At 41.2% G+C, this 21,093-nt stretch overlaps 1 pseudogene; it reads right to left on the minus strand.

Moving 5' to 3' along the window:
* Positions 1-2,726: 2,726 nt before the first annotated feature.
* LOC112253463 lies at positions 2,727-17,931 on the minus strand (annotated as a pseudogene).
* Positions 17,932-21,093: the final 3,162 nt, after the last annotated feature.

The raw sequence follows: 21,093 nt of genomic DNA on the forward strand, positions 1-21,093 counted from the left end.
GTTTGGGATCATTGTCATGCTAAAAGACCCAGCCACGTTTCATCTTCAATGCCCTTGCTGATGGAAGGAGGTTTTCTCTCAAAATCTCACGATACATGGCCCCATTCATTCTTTCCTTTACACGGATCAGTCGTCCTGGTCCCTTTGCAGAAAAACAGCCCCAAAGTATGATGTTTCCACCCCCATGCTTCACAGTCGGTATGGTGTTCTTAGGATGCAACTCAGCATTCTTTGTCCTCCAAACACGACGAGTTGAGTTTTTACCAAAAAGTTATATTTTGGTTTCATCTAACCATATGACATTCTCCCAATCTTCTTCTGGATCATCCAAATGCTCTCTAGCAAACTTCAGACGGGCCTGGACATGTACTGGCTTAAGCAGGGGGACATGTCTGGCACGGCAGGATTTGAGTCCCTGGCGGCGTAGTGTGTTACTGATGGTAGGCTTTGTTACTTTGGTCCCAGCTCTCTGCAGGTCATTCACTAGGTCCCCCCGTGTGGTTCTGGGATTTTTGCTCACCGTTCTTGTGATCATTTTGACCCCACGGGGTGAGATCTTGCGTGGAGCCCCAGATCGAGGGAAATTATCAGTGGTCTTGTGTGTCTTCCATTTCCTAATAATTTCCTAATAATTGCTCCCAAGTTCAAACAGGTGCCATTAATACAGGTAACGAGTGGAGGACAGAGGAGCTTCTTAAAGAAGTTGTTACAGGTCTGTGAGAGCCAGAAATCTTGCTTGTTTGTAGGTGACCAAATACTTATTTTCCACCATAATTTGCAAATAAATTCATTAAAAATCCTACAATTTGATTTTCTGGATTTTTTCTCATTTTGTCTGTCATTGTTGAAGTATACCTATGATGAAAATTACAGGCCTCTCTCATCTTTTTAAGTGGGAGAACTTGTACAATTGGTGGCTGACTAAATACTTTTTTTGCCCCACTGTAAGTGGCTACTTTACACATGCAGATATTCTGATTAGCAGGCAACGTTTACTACTCAAAGCTATAACTCCATCCTTGCATGATCACTCTTACCCAAGTGATGGTTTACATTTTGGATGACACATCATTAGAACAACGACACCATCAAATAAATTGCCATTAGCTTTATTACAAGGTTAACCTTATACATGTGATTTGTACCCTTCTACAGACAATGATGCATTTTCAATAGAGCGATTAGTAGAGGGGGTAAAGCATGTATGATGATTACCAAAGAGAGGCTTTACACCCCTATATCAAAGGTACTCTACAATACCAAGATTTGTCAGCGTCTTTTAGAGTCTATATTACATGCAGAATAAAAAACAACATTAAAAATTAAACGCCTCACTTCCTCTTCTGTGTGCATATGCTGCACAAGCAACATTGGACGCTGTGCAATTCTATTCATCTCCCCAATCATCCTAAGATAGAAATGGCAGTCAAATAGGGGTGATAGGGGCCAAACATTGAAATGGGGTGTCATAAAAGATATACAGTACAGAGAAAAAGCTATAATTTATGTTCAGTGACTAGACTGTAGATCAAGGATGGGCAACTGTGATCGGTGTGGGGACCACAAAAAATCTGAACTAATGAGGGCCCGCAGTTGCTCGTGGGTCTGCGTACCCACATCTTCCCCTTCTTGGCCCTCCTCTTGACAGCGGAGATTATTGTTTTTAAGTTTTAGAGTACATTTTGTGCAATTCTACACATTTTGCAATAGGGTGTAGAGAATGTTGCAGTTTCAAAACAAGTTTGATATACACTACTGGTCAAAAGTTTTAACACCTACTCATTGAAGGGTTTTTCTTTATTTTTTACTATTTTATACATAATAGTGTAGACATCAAAACTATAATACCAATAGGGCTATCTTCTGAATACCCCCCCTACCTTGTCACAACACAACTGATTGGCTAAAACGCATTAAGAAGGAAAGCAATTCCACCAATTAACTTTTAAGAAGGCACACCTGTTAATTGAAATGCATTCCAGGTGATTACCTCATGAAGCTGGTTGAGAGAATGCCAAGTGTGCAAAGGGTGGCTATTTGAAAAATCTCAAATATATTTAGATTTGTTTAACACTTTTTTGGTTACTACATGATTCCATAGGTGTTATTTCATGGTTTTGATGTCTTCACTATTATTATACAATGTAGAAAATAGTACAAATAAAGAAAAGCCCTTGAATGAGTAGGTGTGTCCAAACCTTTGACCAGTAGTGTAATTCTACACATTTTGCCATGGGACAGAGAGGAAAATAATTTGTTTTACGGCAAATTTCCTGCAATTCTACACATTTTGCCATAGGGTGGAGAGAAATTTTGCAGTTTTTAATATGATATCTGAGTGAGACTGACTAACAAATCTATGGGTGATCCCCGGTCCAGTAATTCGACCATGATAAGTTTAGATAACTGGCTACTAAACTAACTTACAATCTAAAAAATGTTAGCTGACATGGACAAATTAACTATCAGTGACTGACATAAGAGAAACTGCTGATGTACAACCAACTATTCTAACTCACAACAGTAAATCATTTCATCCAAGGGCCCATGGGCCACCAGTTGCCCATCCCTGCTGTAGATCATATCTGTGCTGTAGATAAAACTTGACATGTTTTCCCAAAGATAACAAGGTGAAAAGTTAAACGTACATTGATTACCTAAATTATTCCCTATGTGATTACTGTAAACAAGGACTAAATATGTGTGGAAAGCAAATAAATTGTGCTTCAGAAATCCCCTGCTCCTCTTACCCATCCCTCCTCATCTGCTCCCACGCCTTGTCCCTTCAACTTCGTTGCTGACATCTGATTTGTTGGCCATTATTTTGTCTGTCCACGATGCTCCTGCCTTTTCGTCGCCTGCAAAATTGCACTTGGTCACTGTGCCTCCATCGACTTTGGCCAAGGAAACTGAACGGGCAGATGACAACTAAGTACACAATGCTGTTAGTACTAAGAGCTTGGAAATTCCACAGTGACAGGGTGGTGCTGAGACTCAGATTATTCACTTCAAAATGTATGCTCAACAAAAACCAATGACTGCAAAGTTAAACAAACCATACAACTCTGTGCACAAGGACAACTTTTAACATTTTGCACAGAAAATCTTACAAACACATTTACTTGAAGAACAGTGCAGATGCAAAGTAACAGAATGAAGTCACAAACAGCACAAACTGTCATTTTGTTCCCAAACTTTGCATCTGTACTGTTCTTGAAGTGAATGTGTTTATGTAAGTTTTCCATGCATTGGAATCATTTAGGTAAGCAATGTACGTTTTATTTTTCAACTGTCATTTTGTTACCAACATTTGCATCTGCATGGAAATAGTTAAAATAAGTCCTTATTGCATATTTGGTTTGTTTAACTTTGACATCATTGGTTTTTGTTTGACATGTATTTTAATATGAAAATCTGAGTTCTCTACTTTTCAAAGGAACATTGAACTTACAAATTAATGGGCAATAAAAGCTCATCACTAAGCTTAGGACCCTAGGAATAAACACCTCCCTCTGCAACTGGATGCTGGACTTCCTGACGGGCCGCCCCCAGGTGGTAAGGGTAGGTAACAAATTTGCCACGCTGATCCTCAACAAAGCGTATTCCCCCTCAAAAGGTTTTACAGCTGCAACATCGAGAGGTTGCAGCTGACTGGTTGCATCACTGCCTGGTATGGCAACTGCTCGGCCTCTGACCGCAAGGCACTACAGAGGGTAGTGCGTACGGCCCAGTACATCCCAGGGACCAAGCTTCCTGCCATCCAGAACACCTATACCAGGTGGTGTCCAGAGGAAGGCCCTAAAAATTGTCAGACTCCAGCCACCCTAGTCATAGACTGTTTTCTCTGCCACTGCACGACAAGCGGTACTGGAGCGCCAAGTCTGGTTCCAAAAGGCTTCTTAACAGCTTCTACCCCAAAGCCATAAGACTCCTGAAAAGCTAATCAAATGGCTACCCAGACCCCTCTTTTATGCTGCTGCTACTCTGTTTATTGTCTATGCATAGTAACTTTAACTCCACCGCCATGTACATTTGAAGTCATGAAGTTTACTTCCACTTAGGTTGGAGTCACCACAAATTTCTTGTTAACAAACTAGAGTTTTGGTAAGTCTGTTAGGACATCTACTTTGTCCATGACACAAGTAATTTTTCCAACAATTGTTTACAAACAGATTATTTCACTAATGATTCACTGTATCACAATTCCAGTGAGTCAAAAGTTTACATACACTAAGTTGACTGTACCTTTAATCAGCTTGGAAAATTCCAGAAAGTGATGTCATAGCTTTAGAAGCTTCTTGGCTTTAGAGGCATCATGGCTTTAGAGGCTAATTGACATAATTTGAGTCAGTTGGAGGTGTACCTATGGATGCATTCCAAGGCCTACCTTCAAACTCAGTGCCTCTTTGCCTGACATCATGGGAAAATCAAAAGAAATCAGCCAAGACCTCAGGACCTCCACAAGTCTGGTTCATCCTTGGGAGTATTTTCCAAATGCCTGAAGGTATCACGTTCATCTGTATGAACAATAGTACACAAGTATAAACACCATGGGACCACGCAGCCGTCATACCGCTCAGAAAGAAGACGTGTTCTGTCTCCTAGAGATGAACTTACTTTGGTGCGAAAAGTGCAAATCAATCACAGAACTACAGCAAAGGACCTTGTGAAGATGCTGGAGGAAACAAGTATAAAAGTATCTATATCCACAGTAAAATGAGTCCTATATCGACATAACCTGCAAGGCCGCTCAGCAAGGAAGAAGCCAAAGTCAGACTACGGTTTGCAACTGCACATGGGGACAAAGATCATACTTTTTGGAGAAATGTCCTCTGGTCTGATGAAACAAACAGAACCGTTTGGCCATAATGACCATTGTTATGTTTGGAGGAAAACGGGGGAGGCTTGCAAGCTGAAGAACACCATCCCAACTGTGAAGCACGGGGGTGGCAGCATCATGTTGTGGGGTTGCTTTGCTGCAGGAGGGACTGGTGCACTTCACAAAACAGATGGCATCATGACTGAGGAAAATGATGTGGCTATATTGAAGCAACATCTCAAGACATCAGTCAGGAAGTTAAAGCTTGGTCGCAAATGGGTCTTCCAAATGGACAATGACCCCAAGCATACTCCCAAAGTTGTGGCAAAATGGCTTAAGGACAATAAAAGTGTGTGCGAGCAAGGAGGCCTACAAACCTGACTCGGTTACACCAGCTCTATCAGGAGGAATGGGCCAAAATTCGCTCAACTTATTGTGGGAAGCTTGTGGAAGGCTACACAAAACATTTGACCCAAGTTCAACAATTTAAAGGCAATGCTACAAAATACTAATTGAATGTATGTGAACTTCTGACCCATTGGGAATGTGATGAAAGAAATAAAAGCTGAAATAAATCATTCTCTCTACTATTATTCTGACATTGTTGGTTAAGGACTTGAATTTCACTAAGGTCTACTACACCTGTTGTATTCAGCATTTCACTGTAAGGTCTACTACACCTGTTGTATTCGGCACATGTGACAAATAAAATTAGATTTGAATTGACCATTGCCTTTGGTTTTCAGTCGAATGTCCTGGCCTGTTTCTAGTTCGATCTTGTCTATCTCTCCCTCTGGGTGCCAAAAAGTGTAGGTCCCACTGGGACAGTTTTTCCCTGTCACATTCACCAGATCCTCCTTGGTCACTAGGTTTTCCAGCTGGACCTCAGTGAGGGAGTCAATCTCTCCTCCACCTCTGCATGGTGGTAGTAACCAACAGACAGCACCGCTAGAGTCGTTTTACAAAAAATATAGTATCGTGGCACATGCATGCACGTACATTTTTACATTATTCTGAGAGTCCTTGGAGGAGCTGGGATGAGCCCTTTATAGGTGTCTCAGTGTAAAGTGTACCAATAAGATATCTTTAAACAAAATAATCTGTGAATCATCCGACTGTAAGATTATTCATATCATTGTATGAAGTGGATAAGAATACTCACTGAATGATGACGAGATTACCTGTGTTGACCTTTTTGGTATCACTGAAGTTTGGTTCTATTTCCATTCCTTTAGCATCACATTTTCTCTGGTGGATTTGACTGCTTTTGATGTATGAAACAGAAATCTCCCTGCCAAATCAGCACAATATGTTGTAAACTGACAAATTAGGAGTCCTAGAAATCCAAGTAGGCCTAGGTCCTCATGCAGTCATACTTTCATAGTACAAACAGCCAACAGTAGGACTACTGGATAGCAGAGTAGAACAATTAAATAAATTAAATAGCCTTATAACAATAACAGGTTGCCCTGCAAAGCCACTTACTTTTAACATCCAACTACAGTCATGAGATGGCAGGACAGAATGAATACAAAGCAGTAAACATGTAGAAACGTAAACCCATGTAACCGCAGTGAGGATCTTATACATTTGTTAAGCAGAATATAAAATTGACATATCTGCAATTCAGGTCACAAAATTATAAACTTAGTTTTGAAAATCGATTATTCTAGCCTTAGTCAACACCTTACAGTTGCTCAAAATCACAAATGACACAAATTATCTTGTATGTCCTTTACAAATGACATACTGCATCAAACCCATGACCCGAAGTCTTCTGAGGACCATGTTCCATCTGTGCTCAGGTTTAATCTAATGTCCCAGTCCGTTTGGAATTAGCACTCCTGTCAGCCTTGTCTGCCGGTGGCCTCACTCTTTTACTCCTGTGGTGATCACAAGATGCTGCATCACTGGCGGCAGCCAACCCATCAGCAAACCTATAATCAGGTTACTACTTGAGGGAAGTGTTAGGCAAGAGGCAGATAGTACAGTCATGAATACACATTACTCAGAAAAGTAGGCTAAATCAGATGGAATATATTTGATTACACATTGATTCCCTAACCCATGTATACAAGGCGTTTTTTCCTCCTACATCTTAGAAATGGTCTTAATTACAAGATCCAGTGGTTGCTAAATTTGTTGTTATGGACCCCAAGTCACTAAAATACATTGTATGTCCAGGCAAAAGTCCGATTTTTTTTCTCAAATGTTATTGTTTCGCTTCTTCTTCAATGTTGTTGGACATTGCTTCTCACTTGAACCTACAAAGACAACCCAACTTTACAAAGATACTTCACACTGAAAATGAATGAAACTAACATGGAAATAAAAAAGCTATTAAATCCTAACATAATATAATTAAACATAATCCTATTCACAAGCGGAATGCTTTCAAGGTGTTCTTTCTTGTCTTACAATTCAGAGACCATGTTATGTTTATAGTGATGTCTGTCTGTCTAACATTAACACACAACGTTTGCCTTGGTGCACCCTGATTCAGACCTAGAAATGGCCTCTGTTTGTGTTGCGGTTGAGCTGTATGTTCAGCAATGTGTTCCATCTCTGGCGTCAGCCCCCAGGAACCTCCTCCTCACAGAGCCGATCCCTTTGTTTCTGGCACATCAACAGGTATTTCCTGCACACTGGAGAGGAGTAGGAGACATACAATGGACAGTTTCCTGGAATTGAGACTTCCCAATTTGTAAAGAAGTCATTTCAACATCTATTCCACATTGGTTCAACATAATTTCATTGAAATGACTTGGAAACAATGTTGTTTCAACCAGTGTGTGCCCAGTGGGCTGAATACAATATCACTGTGGGTTGAATGGGGTAACTTTGATGTTGTCCTGAATTTGTCCTGAATTTTCCATAAAGCGTTTACTGTAAATCAAATCAAATGTTATTTGTCACATACGCCGAATACAACAGGTGTAGTAGACCTTACTGTGGAATGCTTAATTATAAGTCCTTAGCCAACAACGCAGAGTTCAGGAAATAAGAGTTGTAAGAAAATATTTGCTAAATAAAATAAAGTAAAAAATTTAAAAACACAATAAAACAACAATAGCAAGGCTGTATACAGGGGGTACCGGTACCGAGTCAATGGGAACAGGTAGGTTGAGGTAATATGTACATGTTCATTGAGAAAACCTCACATTGTTAACATTTTGGAACATGGTGTAACATGGTTACATTTTATCTGAAAGTGTTACCTCAACATTTTTGAAGATGACAAGCTGGCTAGCATTATTTAAAATGTAGTGTCATCTAAAAGTGTGGGTCTATGTTTAAAGATCCATTAGGTTAGTCCCTTCCTGTAAAATAAAGTACAGCTAATGTGAACTCTACCCATCCTCTCCTGGCTCCAAGAAATCTCAGTTTGGGACTAGGTAAACAGTCCTTCATAACACACCATAAATTGTTGTGCATCCAACCTAGTGATAGCATGTGCCATCTCTACACTGAAACATGACTGGCACCACCAAAAACTTACCTGATTGCAGTAGCGGTGTGTGGGTAAAATCACTGAGGTAGCCAAGCCAGTAAAAAATACATATTGCAACCTACAGTACCAGTCAAATGTTTAGACACACCTACTCATTCAAGTTTAATTTTTTTTTTAAACAATTTTCGACATTATAGAATAATAGTGAAGACACCAAAACTATGAAATAACACATATGGAATCATGTAGTAACCCAAAAAGTGCTAAACAAATCAAAATATATTTTATATTTGAGATTGTTCAAAGTAGCCACACTTTGCCTTGATGACAGCTTAGCACAGTCTGTGTTATTATTATGTGTTATTTCATAGTTTTGATGTCTTCACTGTTATTCTACAATGTAGAAAATAGTCAAAATAAAGAAAAACCCTTGAATGAGTAGGTGTGTCCAAACTTTTCAATGGTACTGTATGTTGTGATGATTGCGTTGTTTGCTCTATAACTGATTCGTTCATACGTCACGTGATATACAATACGGTGACAACAAAAAGACACACAGTGGCGGAATAAATTCAACTACACATTTGTTTCATCACAAAACCAGAAAGCAACATCTGTCCAGTGAAGTCCACAAAGCAAATATTGCATTCAAATAGTTATATAACAGTCAAGCAAGTTAGTGTTTTCAACAGTTTACCAAACAACTACTGATTTAGAACCACAGAGTTACCGCAAGTCAGCACAAAGACAACAGGAGCACTGCCTCTGCTATTCCAGCACCACTTCAACTTAAACATCATCAATTCAACAAGGCTATATATGCTTAGTTTAATACACTAAAAACAGTCTTAATGATACCAAAAACAAGTTAGTCCAATCAATGTTGCTAAATATCATGTGGTTATCCATGGTACTGATTTCTGTGTGTGTGTGTGTGTGTGTGTGTGTGTGTGTGTGTGTGTGTGTGTGTGTGTGTGTGTGTGTGTGTGTGTGTGTGTGTGTGTGTGTGTGTGTGTGTGTGTGTGTGTGTGTGTGTGTGTGTGTGTGTGTGTGTGTGTGTGTGTATGTGTGCACGTGTATGTGTGCGCGAGTAAAACATTATTATTTTTACTCATGCTACTTGTAGACATGGTACTTGTAGATTAGTTTAAAGCCAATTCCATCCTCCTCTCTTTCATGCTGCCAAAACAGTCTATGGCAATGTCATACAGGACACTCTTAGTTTTTGTTGTCATAAGCTACTTAGCTAAAATGCTTGCTTGCCTGACTTCCTCGCATGGGCAGCAATGAACAAGCTAAGTTAGCTAGCTAACAAGTTAATGTGAGCCTACTAGGCTATATCTGGCTACATATTTAAGTTTAATTGTCTCAGGCCAGTGGCACAACATATTAATGTATGGTACAGAGAATTAAGTCAAAAACACAAGTCCAAATCCCCATCTCTATCCATGGTTTAGGAAAGGGCCGATTTATCAAGATAGCTACTGCAGGACATTGACACAAGCACACCAGAAACAGACAACTTTTTCTGAAAATGATGTTTTGCAAAGGAAGTGATTTGATTGGTCTGAAGCCAAATCCAATCTGGCCTCCTTTGGGGGGTGTTTTGCTGCACGGGGACAACCCACAGTTGAGCTCAGCTCAACATTGATTGGCTAATTATTATTATTATTATTTTATCAAGGGAGGCTACAATGTCTATATAAGGGTGAAAATGAAAAATACTCATAAAAGCTCTGATGAAGGTCGATATGAAAAACTTAATAAAGAGAACTGAGACTGGACAGAGCAGTGCGCGGGTTTCATCATGTTATCAAGGGAGGTCAAATGTTTGCTGGCATCCCTCAATCAAATGCTACTGTGGCAACAGTTATACATTATATTCTTTTGGTCCAGACAGCATCAGAAACATGGGCTATACATACTGAGACAGAGGGGTGCTGTTTCCCTCGCTCAGATGATTTCTCCGGCAGATAAAGATAAGATCAATTATTTTGTATTTTTTTATTGGTCAAATATTCGGGTAAGCCTGGCTTTCCTTGGCATCCATGAATACACGCCACTGCCTGACTTTGTCCTAATATAAATTCAGCGATCTTTCCATGGTACAACCAGCATTGACATAATTGACCTTTGAATTTCTAATACTGACCCACCTTTAATCATGCTTGGGGATATGGTACAGCTGATTCCTATCACTTCCTCATTGGGGAAGGATGTTTTAGTCTGTCAGGATCTGCAGTGCCATACCTTTCCTCCTCCACTGAGTCCTCACGCACAGTGCCAAGAACAGGAAGCTGATAGCTTTGATTTGTGCATCCACCACACAGACTTCCTGAAAGAGCCAATTATACATTATGTTGCTTTGACAAAATGATTAAAAACATATGCAACAGAAAAATGTATTCCTCCCTACACTGTTTAGCTTTTTAAATTATTGACTTGAAAACAGGAATGGGATGATTGAATGTGACACTTTCCCCTAATTCTGTCTCACCCAAATTCAACATGTACAATACCGAGCCTTTTGTGTAAACCAAGAGCATAAGGTAATGGTTTTGATTTTCACAACTTCCTGTGCAGCCTTACTATTTTCAATATCAGGTAACCACATAACATGTGTTGACATAGCAACACTCCCTCTTCTAAATAGAAATTGCGATGAGAATCGATGGGCATTTTCCTATGCTTAGAATTTGCTGATGCCTGACAAATCTAGTAACGCCTGGATTGGTATTTTAAGTATCAGCTAACCACATGTAATAGCAATTTGTCAATCGAGTACACAGTCGATGATGTAACACTCAGCCATTAGTTGTTGCGTCACCTCGCATTAGCTGTGAAACGGGCCCTTTGACTGCGTTTACATAGGCAGCCCAATTCAGATTTTTTTCCCTCATTAATTGTTTTTTGACCAATCACATCTTTTTCAGATCTGATCTGATTGATCAAAAGACCTGGCAGCAAATTGGAATCAAACACAATGCCTTACCTTTCTTTTTGATGGTGCAGAATCCAACTGCCTCTCCATTGTGCCATAGAATTTTGCCAAATTCCCTCAGAATTAAATCTCTTCCCCAACCTTTCAAAAACTCCCAAAATAATCTAAGCAGGAACAGTATATCTTTCTGTAACAGACTTCCCCTGTGAATGACCTACACATCTAAGCCATCCTGAACACATAGATAAAAAACCCATTCAGTGGTTTAAAACCTCATTTGATGTATGTATGGGTATGGAGGGGCCTTTGCATGTTATTACATGCACCCTTTAGATGTAATAACCATGTAAAAAGATAGCATTTACGGTATTATATTTAATATATGTGCACCTATCCCATCTAAACATGAAGGTAATGGGAAGTCCTATATTTAGTGACACCATTGCCAATTACTTACCATAGAGGACATAAGCGCAAATGAAAATAACATACCATCACAAGACCAGATCTGGATTTGCTGGATGTCTTGAACATAATTTAAAGACCACCACTTTCCATGCAGGTTCAGGGCCACCACTGTGAAAATATTTGACATTTTCTGTAACATTATACTGTAGCCCATATAACATCAACCAAACTAAGAGGATCTGAAAGTTTCTCTGTAGGGTATCAACATTGAGTTTCAGCTGCAGGCATGTGCAGAGCCGCGGGAGTACAAGGTGGATCATGATCACCGAACAGCAGGAGTTTGCCCACATTGTCATGTGTCACCTCCACCTGATGGAGGGAAGCAGGGGTTCTATGTGCAGGGGTTACATTTGGCAGGTGATAGATCTGTCACAAACATTGGATGGTTGTCACTTTAGATAGATAATCAACTGAAAGTACCAGTGATTCACGCAATATGGAAGGGGTCAGACGACTCGGATGCTATGCTACATGACTATTTTGCTTGCACAGACTGGAATATGTTCTGGGGTTCATCCAATGGCATTGAGCAGTATACAACCTCAGTCACCGGATTCATCAATAAGTGCATCGACGACGTCGTCCCTACAGTGACCATATGTATAATTCCCAACCAGAAGCCATGGATTACAGGCAACATCCGCACCGAGCTAAAGGCTAGAGCTGCTGCTTTCAAGGAGCAGGACACTAATCAGGATGCTTATAAGAAATCCCGCTATGCCCTCAGATGAACCCTCAAACAGGCAAAGCGTCAATACAGAACTAAGGTTAAATCCTACTACACCGGCTCTGATGCTTGTCGGATGTGGCAGGCCTCGAAAAATATTACGGACTACAAAGGGACAGGTGAGAGAAAGGGACGTGAGCCTACCAGATGAGCTAAATGCCTTTTATGCTTGCTTCGAGGCAAGCAACACTCAAGCATGCATGAGAGCACCAGCTGTTCCGGACAACTGAGGGATCATGCTCTCTGTAGCCGATGTGAGCAAGACCTTTAAACAGGTACACATTCACAAAGCCACAGGGTCAGGTGGATTACCAGGATGTGTACTCAAAGCATGCGCATACCAACTGGCAAGTGTCTTCACTGACATTTTCAACCTCTCCCTAACTGAGTCTGTAATCCCTACATGTTTCAAACAGACCACCATAGTCCCTGTGCCCAAGAAAGAGAAGGTAACCTGCCTAAATGATTACCACCCCATAGCACTCACGTGGGTAGCTATGATGTGCTTTGTTAAAGGCTGGTCATGGCTCACATCAACACCATCATGCCGGAAACTCTAGACCCACTTCAATTCGCATAATGCCCTAGCAGATCCACAGATGATGCAATCTCAATCGCACTCCACACTGCCCTTCCCCACCTGGACAAAAGGAATAGCTATGTGAGAATGCTGTTCATTGACTACAGCTTAGCGTTCAACACCATTGTGCCCACAAAACTCATCGCTAACATAAGGACCCTGGGACTAAACACCTCCCTTTGCAACTGGATCCTGGACTTCCTGACTGGCTGAACCCAGGTGGTAAGGGTAGGCAACAACACATCTGCCATGCTGATCCTCAACACTGGGGCCCCTCAGGGGTGCATGGTTAGTACCCTCCTGTACTCCCTGTTCACCCACGACTGCATGGCCAAGAACGACTCCAACACATTCATTAAGTTTGCTGATGACGCAACAGTGGTAGGCCTGATCACTGACAGCGATGACACGGCCTATAGCGAGTAGGTCAGAGACCTGGCAGTGTGTTGGCAGGACAACAACCTCTCCCTTAATGTGAACAAGACAAAAGAGCTGATTGTGGACTATAGCAAAAGGAGGGCCGAACAGGTCCACATTAACATCAACGTGGCTGAAGTTGAGCGAGTCGAGAGCTTCAAGTTCCTTGGTGTCCACATCACCAACGAACTATCATGGTCCAAACACACTAAGACAGTTGTGAAGAGAGCATGACAACACCTTTTCCCCCTAAGGAGACAGAAAAGATTTGTCATGGGTCCCCAGATCCTCAAAAAGTTCTACAGCTGCACCTTCGAGAGCATCCTGACCGGTTGCATCACCGCCTGGTATGGCAACTGCTCGGCATTTGACCGTAAGGCGCTACAGAGGGTAGTGTGTTCGGCCCAGTACATCTCTGGGGCCAAGGTTCCTGCCATCCAGGACCTATATAGTAGGCAGTGTCAGAGGAAGGCCCAAAAAATTGTTGAAGACTCCAGTCACCCAAGTTATACTGTTCTCTCTGCTACCACACAGCAAGCGGTACCAGAGCGTCAAGTCTAGGACCAAAAGGCTTCTTAACAGCTTCAACCCCCAAGCCATAAGACTGCTGAACAATTAATCAAATGGCCACCCGGACTTTTACATTGACCCCCCCCCCCATTAACTATGCATAGTCACTTTACAAATGACCTCGACTAACCTGTACTCCCGCACATTGACCCTGTATATGTCCTTGCTATTGTTATGTAATTTTCGTGTTAGTTTGGATTTTATATTTTTACTTTATTTAGTAAATATTTTCTTAACTATATTTTTTGAACTGCATTGTTGGTTAAGGGCTTGTAAGTAAGCATGTGACAAATACAATTTGATTTGAACTCTGAACTCTGAACATTTGCAATACACTTGGATTACAACTGTGTAACTTGCTCAACTGTCAGCGATCTCTTAAGAGGATAAAAAATGTATCATATATCGGCTACTGAACATTCTAGCCATTTGTCATGCTAACATGTCACATTATGGGCTCACATTACTCTCTTTTACCTGTGTTTTGTGTTTGGAATGTCTGGTTGGATTCCATTTTGAAAACTGTCAACTGGATGATAAATGTTATGCAACACTACCACCTTTTGGTGACAGAGAAAACATACATTGAAACCTTGATTTTTAGAGGCACTTCAGTACTCAGCAATACAAAATGCGTGCCTTCCAATCTATCTACTTTGCAGAAGGATTGGGCAAATGATCAGGGCCTGGTCTCCCAAAAGCATCTTAAGGGTATGCTGGACCAAACCTGCCATAGTTAAAAAATAAATGAATAAATAAATGGACTCATAGATAAATAAATAATGCACACATAATTAGATAAACAATTATTTAATTAATTAATCAAATTTTATTTCATCTTATTCATTTATATTATTTCTTCCTCTATTTACAGTACCAGTAAAGAGTTAGGACACCATTCAAGGGTTTTTTCTGTATTTTTAAAATATTTTCTACTTTATAGAATAACAGTGAAGACATCAAAACTATGAAATACAGTGCCTTGCGAAAGTATTCGGCCCCCTTGAACTTTGCGACCTTTTGCCACATTTCAGGCTTCAAACATAAAGATTTAAAACTGTATTTTTTGTGAAGAATCAACAACAAGTGGGACACAATCATGGAGTGGAACGACATTTATTGGATATTTCAAACTTTTTTAACAAATCAAAAACTGAAAAATTGGGCGTGCAAAATTATTCAGCCCCCTTAAGTTAATACTTTGTAGCGCCACCTTTTGCTGCGATTACAGCTGTAAGTCGCTTGGGGTATGTCTCTATCAGTTTTGCACATCGAGAGACTGAAATTTTTTCCCATTCCTCCTTGCAAAACAGCTCGAGCTCAGTGAGGTTGGATGGAGAGCATTTGTGAACAGCAGTTTTCAGTTCTTTCCACAGATTCTCGATTGGATTCAGGTCTGGACTTTGACTTGGCCATTCTAACACCTGGATATGTTTATTTTTGAACCATTCCATTGTAGATTTTGCTTTATGTTTTGGATCATTGTCTTGTTGGAAGACAAATCTCCGTCCCAGTCTCAGGTCTTTTGCAGACTCCATCAGGTTTTATTCCAGAATGGTCCTGTATTTGGCTCCATCCATCTTCCCATCAATTTTAACCATCTTCCCTGTCCCTGCTGAAGAAAAGCAGGCCCAAACCATGATGCTGCCACCACCATGTTTGACAGTGGGGATGGTGTGTTCAGGGTGATGCGCTGTGTTGCTTTTACGCCAAACATAACGTTTTGCATTTTTGCCAAAAAGTTCAATTTTGGTTTCATCTGACCAGAGCACCTTCTTCCACATGTTTGGTGTGTCTCCCAGGTGGCTTGTGGCAAACTTTAACCAACACTTTTTATGGATATCTTTAGGAAATGGCTTTCTTCTTGCCACTCTTCCATAAAGGCCAGATTTGTGCAATATACGACTGATTGTTGTCCTATGGACAGTCTCCCACCTCAGCTGTAGATCTCTGCAGTTCATCCAGAGTGATCATGGGCCTCTTGGCTGCATCTCTGATCAGTCTTCTCCTTGTATGAGCTGAAAGTTTAGAGGGACGGCCAGGTCTTGGTAGATTTGCAGTGGTCTGATACTCCTTACATTTCAATATTATCGCTTGCACAGTGCTCCTTGGGATGTTTAAAGCTTGGGAAATATTTTTGTATCCAAATCCGGCTTTAAACTTCTTCACAACAGTATCTCGGACCTGCCTGGTGTCTTCCTTGTTCTTCATGATGCTCTCTGCGCTTTTAACGGACCTCTGAGACTATCACAGTGCAGGTGCATTTATACAGAGACTTGATTACACACAGGTGGATTGTATTTATCATCATTAGTCATTTAGGTTAACATTGGATCATTCAGAGATCCTCACTGAACTTCTGGAGAGAGTTTGCTGCACTGAAAGTAAAGGGGCTGAATAATTTTGCACGCCCAATTTTTCAGTTTTTGATTTGTTAAAAAAGTTTGAAATATCCAATAAAAGTCGTTCCACTTCATGATTGTGTCCCACTTGTTGTTGATTCTTCACAAAAAAATACAGTTTTATATCTTTATGTTTGAAGCCTGAAATGTGGCAAAAGGTCGCAAAGTTCAAGGGGGCCGAATACTTTCGCAAGGCACTGTAACCCATATGGAATCATGCAGTAACCAAAAAATTGTGAAACAAATCTTAATATATTTTAGATTTGAGTTTCTTCAAGTAGCCACCCTTTGCCTTGATGACAGCTTTGCACACTCTTGGCATCCTCTCAACCAGCTTCATGTGGTCGTCACCTGGAATGCACCTAGTGTGCATTTTAAAAGTTAATTTTTAGAATTTATTTCCTTCTTAATGCATTTGAGCATTATATAAAGCGCGTTTGATCCAGAAGAAAACAGCTTACAAAAACGCAACGTCACTACAAAATATTTAAATGTTGCCTATAAACTACTATAATACAACTTTAGGTATTTTTAAATGTTAATAATCGATCAAATTGTAGACGGGGCAATCTGTGTTCAATACAGGAATGAAACCAAACCAGCGCCACTTTTCACGTCTTGCGCAACTCACAAAAGTGTTACCCAGTTCCTAGTTGGCCTACTTCTTCATTGCACAAAGGAATAACCTCAACCCAATTCCAAAGACTGGTGACGTCCAGTGGAAGCGGTAGGAACTGAAAGCAGGTTCCTAAGAAATATCCCTTGGCAATGACAAGGTAGGGAACAGAGAGAGGTAAAAAAAAGGCTGGCTTTTGCCTGCTACATAAGTTCTGTTATACTCACAGACATGATTCAAACAGTTTTAGAAACTTCAGAGTGTCTTCTATCCAAATCTATGAATAATATGCATATCTTATATTCTTGGCATGAGTCGCAGGAAGTTGAAATTGGGCACGCTATTTATCCAAAAGTGAAAATTCTGCCCCCTAGCCCCAAGACAAATGTGGTTTGAGACAATTGAGAGGTACAAACTATGTTATAATGGAACAACAAGCGGATAAGAGGCAATCCGTAATTTAGATTAAGTCATTTATACGTAGTCAATATAACGGACGTAGTCAATATAACTATTTGTTCAGCACGTTTGAAATGTACAGCGACAGAATTCAGAACATGGCCCGTTCTTACAGTATTCTCTGTGTACACCAAGTCAGAACCATAGGATAAATAAAGGGGGCATAGAAGCAGACAATGAAAGCTCTTACAATATTTGAGGATTACATTTCTCTAAAACAGGCTATAGGCTACATGTGCACCATCAAGTCAGAACAGTAGGCTAAGTTATGATGGAGGAAAGGGACCAAATTATTAGGGTGAGGCACATGGGCTACTAACAGCTTACTATGCAACATACACTTAGTATTACTTTTCTGGCTACAGTTTAGATATTTCCCTGGCATATTACATCACTTATACAGCAGCATACAATACATTTTTGGACTCACCTTGTTGTGCTGTGCTCACTTGAACAGGAAGGTGGCGCGGCAGTCCTTCATGTGGGCTCTAGAAAGAGGCCCGAAATCCAGATTTGGAATTTCGAGTTGGATGACCTTTCAAAATTATTTTCCATATTTTCCCAGTCAGAACTTGTTTTATCCAAGTTCCCAGTTGTCTTGAACTCACTGAAGTCTGAGATTTCCCAGTTCTGATTTTCCAGTTGTTTTGAACGCGATTGACAGCATGGCCAACGTATTCAAACTTTTCTGGCCCATGGTGTTACCTCCTCCTTTTTCCTGATATTATCCAATTGGTAGTTACAGTGGCTTGCGAAGGTATTCACCCCCTTGGCATTTTTCCTATTTTGTTGCCTTACAACCTGGAATTAAAATAGATTTTTGGGGGGTTTGTGTCATTTGATTTGTAGATGTAAAATATTTTTTATTGTGAAACAAACAAGAAATAAGACAAAAAAACTGAAAACTTGAGTGTGCATAACTATTCAATACTTTGTCAAGTCAATACTTTGTAGAGCCACCTTTGCAGCAATTACAGCTGCAAGTCTCTTGGGGTATGTCTCTATAAGCTTGGCACATATAGCCACTGGGTCTTTTGCCCATTCCTTAAGGCAATTCTGCTCCAGCTCCTACAAGTTGGAAGCATTCTGCTGGTGTACAGCAATCTTTAAGTCATACCACAGATTCCCAATTGGATTGAGGGCTGGGCTTTGACTAGGCCATTCCAATATATTTAAATTATTTAGGGGCTTCTTAGCAAAGAGGGTGAATACATATGCACACACCAATTTTACATTTAAATTTTTTACATTTTTGAAACAAGTTACTTTTTTCATTTTTGATTTCAGGGGCAGGTGTGTGCATATGTTCAGAACAACAGATTTGTACCTTGTCAGGGGTTTGAACTTGCAACCTTCCAGTTACTAGTCCAACGCTCTAACCACTAGGCTACCCTAATGCAACAAAATAGGAAAAATGGCAAGGGGGATGAATACTTTTGCAGGGCACCTTGTGATCTTGTCTCATCACTGCAACTCCCCTACGGACTCAGCGAAGGTCGACAGCCAAGCCGCACTGCTTCTTGACACACTTTCAAACTGATGACTGAAGTTAGCTTGCAGGCGCATGGCACGCCACAAGGAGTTGCTAGAGAACGATGAGACAAGGACATCCCAGCCGGCCAAGCCCTCCCCTAACCCGGACGATGCTGGGCCATTGGTGCACCGCCTCATGGTTCTCCCGGTCACAGCCAGCTGTGACACAGCCTGGGATTGAACTCGTGGCTGCAATGACGCCTTTGCACTCATTGTTGAATTTGCAATTTTCAACTTGTTGTGTAATGTTTATGTCCAACGGCCGATGAGCACTGATATGTTTAATCCATAATTTCTCTTCATATGACAAGAATTGAAAAGGATTGCCAGTAGATTGCCGACTTGACGCATGGTGATGACTGCTTGTCTAACTTGATAGGTAAGATTTTGAAAGTATGATGTTGACATAATCAGTCCAATCAAAGCTACAGTAGATATAACGTGACTTGACGTAATTTGATCTGTGACCAATGACCTTGAGCCTTCTTGGATGGGCACTTCTAATTTAAGTCTATGACAGCACTCAAGGGGATTGAATTTAAATTTTGCAGTGATATAGTGTCCCCATAAGTGACAGAACACTGAGCCAATCATGGCGCAACTAGAGAACATTACCAGCCCCTACGCTCTGTATTCTATGCTGGCTGCCCCACCACCACAGAAAGTATTGTATTGATTGTATTGCGATAATCTGTCACGCCAGCTCCCACACTCCCTCTCTGGCGCCAGGCTGCCCTTCGTTACGCACACCTGTCACCATTATTACGCGCATCGGCGCTCATTGGACTCACCTGAACTCCTTCACTTTGTTGATTGCCTTCCCTATTTCTGTCTGCTCCTCAGTCTGTTCCCTGTGTCAGCATTAATGTCATTATGTTTTCATGTCCACACGCTGTCCTGTCCTGTTACATGTCTGTTGTTAATTAAATGTTCACTCCCTGTACTTGGTTCTCGTCTACCAGCGTTGATCCTTACAGAATGCTGACACCACCATACGAAGCATCAGGGAGGTTTTTGTTTTGTTGTTTTGTTGGTGACATCGGGTCCAGGTGCCACCGCCGATGGAACCGGAGTTGCCTCAGCTGGCTCGTCAGACTTTCACGCCCTAGCTGGCTCAAGAGGTTTCCTTGCCCCGTTTGGGTCGGCAGGTTCACATCCCATGTCATGCCTCAGCTGGCTTGTCGGGCTCATACGCCTCAGCCGACTCATCAGGCGCCTATCCCACGTCATGCCTCAGCCAGTTCATCGGGCTCCCACACCTCAGCCAGCTCGCCAAGCTCCCATGCCTCAGCGGGATGGTCAGGCTTTCAAGCCTCAGCAGGATTGTCAGGCTTTCACGCCTCAGCCGGATCGTTAGCACCCATGCCTCAGCCAGCTCGTCGGGCTTCTACGCCCCAGCCGGCTTGGCCAGCGCCCATGCCTCGGCCAGCACGTCAGGCTCGCCCAGGTGGGATGCCGGGTGGTGCTCCTAGAGGGGGTGGGGGGGTACTGTCTTGCCTGCTCCCGCTCTCCCTCTCTGGCGCTTGAGGGTGCCAGGCTGCCCTTCAAGACGCGCAATAGCGCGTTGTTTTTTCATGTCCAGACGCTGTCCTGTCCTGTTCCATGTCCGTTGTTAATTAAATGTTCACTCCTTGTACTTGCTTCTCGTCTATCAGCGTCGATCCTTACATAAACGTGAATGCTGTGACACTCATCTTTTCCCATTGACTGCAATGTATTCAGAAAAAGGTCAATCCTGTGACATTCATATTTTCTCGTTAACTCCAATGTTTTGAGAAAAACATCAGCTACTGTGACATTTTACCTTTTTTCAAAAACATGCCAGGATGACATTTTCAGTATGTCAATAAGCTGCTTATTAACGTTCTTCAAGAATTACAGGCAAAATGAAATGATTGACTATGAAAAATGTTTTTTTTCCCCTTGTCATGACCCCTGTTATATGTTTGCTAACATTTGCACATTGCTAAATTATCTTTATGGAGTCAGATACACATTTTAATAGGCTAATTGCACATAAGTGGTTTAAATAATATGAATATATACAAAATAGAACCCCACTACGGTAACATGCTATTTTTTTTTGACAAAACAAAAAGGAGAACAGACG

Source organism: Oncorhynchus tshawytscha, linkage group LG06 (genome assembly GCF_018296145.1).
Source record: "Oncorhynchus tshawytscha isolate Ot180627B linkage group LG06, Otsh_v2.0, whole genome shotgun sequence".
Taxonomy (NCBI): Eukaryota; Metazoa; Chordata; class Actinopteri; order Salmoniformes; family Salmonidae; genus Oncorhynchus; species Oncorhynchus tshawytscha.